This window comes from Dasypus novemcinctus, chromosome 22 (genome assembly GCF_030445035.2).
Source record: "Dasypus novemcinctus isolate mDasNov1 chromosome 22, mDasNov1.1.hap2, whole genome shotgun sequence".
Classification (NCBI taxonomy): domain Eukaryota; kingdom Metazoa; phylum Chordata; class Mammalia; order Cingulata; family Dasypodidae; genus Dasypus; species Dasypus novemcinctus.
In genome coordinates this window covers 44,847,561-44,853,824 of record NC_080694.1, presented here as the reverse complement: position 1 = coordinate 44,853,824, position 6,264 = coordinate 44,847,561, and the positions used below count along the sequence as shown (strand labels likewise).

Here is a 6,264-nt window from a genome sequence, read left to right as displayed (position 1 = left end):
TTTTATTATAGATTTGTTCACCTAACAAGCATTCTTTTTTTTTTTTTTTTTAATTTTTTTATTTTTTATTGACTTTGTAATAATATTACATTAAAAATATATATGTGAGGTCCCATTCAACCCCACCCCCCCCCCCCCCCCTCTCCCCCCCCCCCCAACAACACTCGTTCCCATCATCATGACACATCCATTGGATTTGGTAAGTACATCTTTGGGCACCTCTGCACCTCATATACATTGGTTCACATCATGGCCCATACTCTCCTCTATTCCATCATGTAGGCCCTGTGAGGATTTACAATGTCCGGTGATTACCTCTGAAGCACCATCCAGGGCAGCTCCATGTCCCGAAGACGCCTCCACCTCTCATCTCTTCCTGCCTTTCCCCATACCCTTTGTCCATTATGTCCACTTTTCCCAATCCAATGCCACCTCTTCTATGTGGACACTGGATTGGTTGTGTCCATTGCACCTTTATGTCAAGAGGAGGCTCAGATTCCACCTGGATGCTGGATGCAATCCTCCCATTTTCAGTTGTAATCACTCTAGGCTCCATGGTGTGGTGGTTGTCCTTCACCTCCATCTTAGCTGAGTGTGGTAAGTCCAATAAATCAGATTGTAGGTGCTGGAGTCTGTTGAGGCTCAGGATCTGGCTATCACATTGTCAGTCCAGAGATTCAAATCCCCTAAATATATCTTAAACCCCAACATTAACTGCACCTCCAGCACATTAGCATGAAAGTCTTATGAAGGGAGATCCCATCCTAACAAGCATTCTTGGCAAGAAGAACAACTATGTCACTTAATCACAGAAGCCAATGAAAAGGCCTAGAATCTGGACTGGTAATCTCTACAAGTTAAAATGAACTATGTTCAAATACTGCCTATCTCAATTAAGCTACAGTGAAAATAATTTTGAAATAAAGTCCATGGTTTTACTGTCTATATTTACGAATGGTCAAAATTAAATAAATAAGTTTCAGAGCGGTTGTAGCTCAGTGGTTGAGCATGTGCTTCACATGTACAAGGTCCCGGGTTCAATCCTGGTACCTCTTAAAAATAAATAAATAAGTCGCATGGGAGTTCTACTTGTGTATCAAATTTATTAAACCATACCACAACCTGACAGCAACTCCACTGAAGTTGATCTCTGCATACAATGTACTTGGATGCCATTCCCAAAATGAGCCCTGGAAACTCCATCTCAGGAAGTGTTTCCCAGAGACATCTTATGTAAACATATTCTGCAAGACAATGTGTTTTGAAATCTATAGGAAGATTACAAAAGGGGGAAAACCACTCCTCTAAAAAAAGAAGAAAAAAAAAAACCAATAAAAGAGTTAGATACCCGTTTGCCAATCAGGCAAAAGACTCCTTCTGCGTGAACGTGCTGCCTGTCAGCATCAGCTGTGCCAGAGTATATTGTCTAAAAACTCCGTCTGGCTGTTCTGTTCTGAAAGAACAGGAAACTCTTCCACGGCATCCTCTATAGGATGTCTTGATAACATCAGCAAACAGAGCAGTCAGCACATGCCCCCTGGTCACATACCCACCCCAAATGAAAAGCTGGTAAAGGCAGGAATTCTTCCACGTTCTCATCAGTAATAAAACAGCAAACCCAAACAGAAGAATAATGAAGATAACCTTCCTGGTCACTGAATGGATGTTCAACGGGGAGAAAACAACCTGTTATCACTGTGGTCAACAAGGAGCTTTACAATTCACAAAGCAGGATATGTCCTTCGTATCACCAGACTCTGCTGCAGTGCAAATGGAACTTCGGGAAACCAACATCTTGAAAGGAAAATTCCCATCCTTCCCTAAGAAATTTATAAAACAGGAAGTAGTCAGGGTGAAGGGCCAAGGGAGAAAAGTAAAAAAGCAAAATCTCTATAAATAACCCACAAATCACCACTAATTTCGAATAGTGGGAAGCTATTTTACCCCTCTTAGAGAAAGGTATATTCCTGCTTTGCTACCTGAACTGAAACAGAAATAGGGAACTATCAGGAAACCAGCCTAGATTTAGTGGCTGGCGATGTGATTGTGCTCTGTAGGCATCATGGTATTTCAGAGCTGAGCACTATTATTCTTTTTACATACTAATCAATAGACTGAAACCTAGAGTGTGACGAGAGATGGCACCAAAGCTAAAAATCCAAAGGGGTATTTATAAGACACTCATTTAAAGCACTGACTCCCTCAACACACTATGGCTAGCAGTATTGGAGGGATGACAAAAAACGGGGAAGGGGCACGTGGGACTGCAGAGACCAGCCATGCCCTGATGAGCATTTGTTTATCAGGACCATGGACAGTAGTTCACGTCCTTTCTACCGCCTCCCCAACCGCACCCCAATATTGGTTTCCTTATACCTATGGGCAGAAATGCCTTGCGCTAAACAAGGCTTATCAAGAGACTCTTAAGATTGTTCCCCTGTTTCTACACCTATATTCTCTAAATGAGTTTACCTTACAATTACTCTAAAACTTTGCCTGGTATAGTGAAAAGGATTAGAGTAGTAGAGGACAGCTTGCAGGCTTATAAGGGTTCCTGTTACCTTTCTTTAAGCCAGGGTTCTATCTACATTGTAAAGTCCTAGCACCTAAACACTCAGCTTAGTGAATGATGACCTGGTGGAAGAAAGGGCCCTTACCATTTAAAGTCATTCAGAATGTACCTATTCCAGAAAAATCAATGAAATTTTCATAAGATATTTAAGCTGTAAAATTATCAACATTTGCATTATTTCTAAGATGAAGCTTTTTAAATCACTTACGAAGAAATACAAATGGATTGCATTGAACACATGCTAAAGTCAGAATGGGAGACAGAAGTGGGAAATGCAAAAGGTAGTGAGAAGGGCCTTATCTAAGGGGTCAGATCATGGAAGATCTTATATCCTCCTTCTGAGGGCCTTGGACTATTATTGTAGAAAATGGGGAACTATTGAGGGGTTTTAGGCAGAAGTGTGATATGGTCATTTTTGCATTATATTTAGATAACTTTGTTGATTGTGTAAAAGAGGATTTAGAGATTGGTAAAACCAGAGGCAGCTGGAGTTTTAACTAGGGTAAAGATGATGAAAATAGCTAGACTGGATTAGATTTCAGAAATATTTAGGAGATGGAGCCAGTAGGTTCTAGTTACTGATTGGGTACAGGTTTCTTTATGGCTTAGGTGACTTAGAGGATGAATTGGTTTGGTAGGACTGGTGAATAACAGGTTCAGTTGCTGATCTGCTAAATGTGAATTGCCCTTGGGAGTTCAGAATCTGTCCTCGTGTGTACACCTGCTGTAGAAGCATTGGCTCTAGTTTCTAATTTCCTCGAGTCCATATTTCACACTATTCTTTCACTCGTAGCTTGTACACTCGGTTCAGATCTTCTCATAGCCAACCTTGCACCACTTAGAGCCGAAGAAAGTGTTTATTTGCTAACTATTTCTGGTGCCATCCCCAAATCCTTAGCTGCTTTAGGTAGAGAGATTAAACAATCAATTTTTAACATCCTGGAAAAACTCTTAGTTGTGCCTTTCCTCTACTATAAGGCCTTTCTCCTTAGGAATTAGACAAAGAGAAAGGCTGAGGGCCCTGGGCTTTCTATGATTACTAAATTATTGACAGCATTTAAAGTGACATTTTTCTCAACATAATCTAAATGCATGCTGTGACTTGTCAGATTAGCTAGTTGCTTCTGAATGTAAGAGATTAACACCCCCTAAAGAGTAGGGCAGGGTCTGGTGCCTTGCTGAGCAGGAGTTAACAGCTTCAAGTGGGAACCTACCCATTATGGGATTTAGATATGACAATCATGTGCTGTCTCGGAAGTCACTACCCAGGAAACAGATGCCTGAGACTCACATTGAAAGAGTTAAGATTGGCGTGACGGGACAGGTAGTTATGTAGGTGGAGGCTGGGCTTCCTGGTACTTTATATCCTTACCTCATTTCCACAAATTCGTGGGTTGGTTGGGGGAGGAGGAAAGGTGGATTTTTTTTTTTATTGACTTTGTAATAATATTACATTAAAAATATATATATATATGAGGTCCCATTCAACCCCACCACCCCCACCCCACCTCTCCCCCCCCCCAGCAACACTCGTTCCCATCATCATGACACATCCATTGCACTTGGTAAGCACATCCCTGGGCACCTCTGCACCTCATGGTCAATGGTCCACATCATAGCCCATACTCTCCCCCATTCCATCCAGTGGGCCCTGGGAGGATTTACACTGTCCAGTGACTGCCCCTGAAGCACCATCCAGGGTAGCTCCGTGTCCCAAAGACGCCTCCACTTCTCATCTCCTCCCGCCTTTCCCCATACCCATCAGCCACCATGTCCACTTTTCCCAATCCAATGCCACCGGAAAGGTGGATATTGATAAGTGAGGGCACATCTTTTTAGATCTTCCCTAACACCATAAGGTGAGAGCAAAGGAGAGAGAAATAGCTTTTCATAAAAATTTTACCTACTATTAATTTCATAATAATTTTATTATTTATGTTAAATAAAATTGCTTACTATTATTACTATTTAAAGGTATGAAAACTGACCCAGGGGACAAAATGAAGCTCAAGGGAGTTAAAAAGCTCAAATCAGAATCCTATTCCTTTGATTTACAGAGCAGAACACTTTCCCCTAGGTCCTTCGTCTTCTACTGCTTGGATGTAGATCCTAGCCAATATGATCAGAAAGACCTCATTTCCTTTGCCTTAAGAAAGGTCAGTGCAATGAATCCTTAATTTGGAGAATTTCTGGATATTGACTTAGTTTTTTTTTTTAATCACTTTTCCATATAACTGAGAATATATCTCATCAAAAATTTAAAAACTTTCCTTCTTGATCATTTGATATTAAATCTAAATCTTATTTAACTTTAATAATTTTTGAATGCCTTCTTGTTGGATCTAAGACTGTACTTTCCATAGCATGCTCATCAGTTTGTGGAGTATTTACCCACACATGACTTCCTGTCTTGGGTATTTGTACAGATATCTTTTTTTTTTTTTTTTAAAGATTTATTTATTTATTTAATCCCCCCCCTCCCTTGGTTGTCTGTTCTCTGTGTCTATTTGCTGCGTCTTGTTTCTTTGTCCGCTTCTGTTGTCAGCGGCACAGGAAGTGTGGGCGGCGCCATTCCTGGGCAGGCTGCACTTTCTTTCGCGCTGGGCGGCTCTCCTTGTGGGGCACACTCCTTGCGCGTGGGGCTCCCCCACGAGGGGGATACCCCTGCGTGGGGTGGCACTCCTTGTGCGCATCAGCCAGCTCCACACGGGTCAAGGAGGCCCGGGGTTTGAACCGCAGACCTCCCATGTGGTAGACGGACGCCCTAACCACTGGGCCAAGTCCGTTTCCCTTTGTACAGATATCTTTAGTCCCAAGATACCAATGAGTAAGCAGATATGTATAGAGTTTAAGTGACTTGTCCAAGTGACAGTGTTAGAACTTAAACCTGCACCTCCCTTTCTATGAGAGCTCGCTGCTTCTATGTGATGAACATTTTTTCTAGACGTCTCAAATATAAATCTGAGATGCTCGCAGGGCCTGCTGATGATACAAGGATGTTTACACCAGGCTTTTGTGATGTTCAATATACTTATATGGGCTTTTAAAATACATTTGCTCTCGCCTTTCTTGTCTTTGGGTTATTACTTATTGCTACTACCAATACACCTGACCATTGTCATGTCTTTCTTTAGTCACTTGCTTCTATTTTCTGCTTCAAAGTTGTTATGCACAAGAAACAAAGATTATTAGTTTTTTAGAATTTGTATAAATTACAAATAAATAGATTTTCTTATGAGTTGAATTCCTGGGCTTTACTGAATGAAAACTGTGATATCGTTTTGTTTTTTTTTTTAATTTCAGGGGACAATGCAAATGCAGTCCCCACTACCATAAATTACACAGTCAAGTTTCCCACATTTGGGGAAATCTCAGGGGTCAGCACATTTGATTTGCAATGGGTAAGCCCCGCCCTGGGAAAACCCCCTCGTGATCTTGGTATCTTCTCTCCTGCCAGGTAAGTTATCTGACATCACTTTTGTCTTGAAGCAATCCCTTTTGTTTATTTTGTGACTCTGGGTTATGTTCTGAATAGGAAGAGTAACAGGATAGATGAATTTCAGAGAGTTAAGACCGCAGTTTCAAAAATAATGATTCGTAAAATATAAACCAAGTAGTCCTTGAAATGCAGAAAGGCCTTTAAACTTAGCTAGAATGTTCTGATATGCTCTCCTAGGGCATTTAACACATGA

At 41.1% G+C, this 6,264-nt stretch overlaps 1 non-coding gene across 1 annotated transcript; it reads right to left on the bottom strand.

Annotated features, from left to right (window-relative positions):
* Positions 1-5,873: 5,873 nt before the first annotated feature.
* LOC111763166 (U1 spliceosomal RNA) lies at positions 5,874-6,037 on the bottom strand. Its single transcript, XR_002796082.2, has one exon. It is a non-coding gene; the product is annotated as a U1 spliceosomal RNA (small nuclear RNA).
* Between the last annotated feature and the right edge of the window lie 227 nt (positions 6,038-6,264).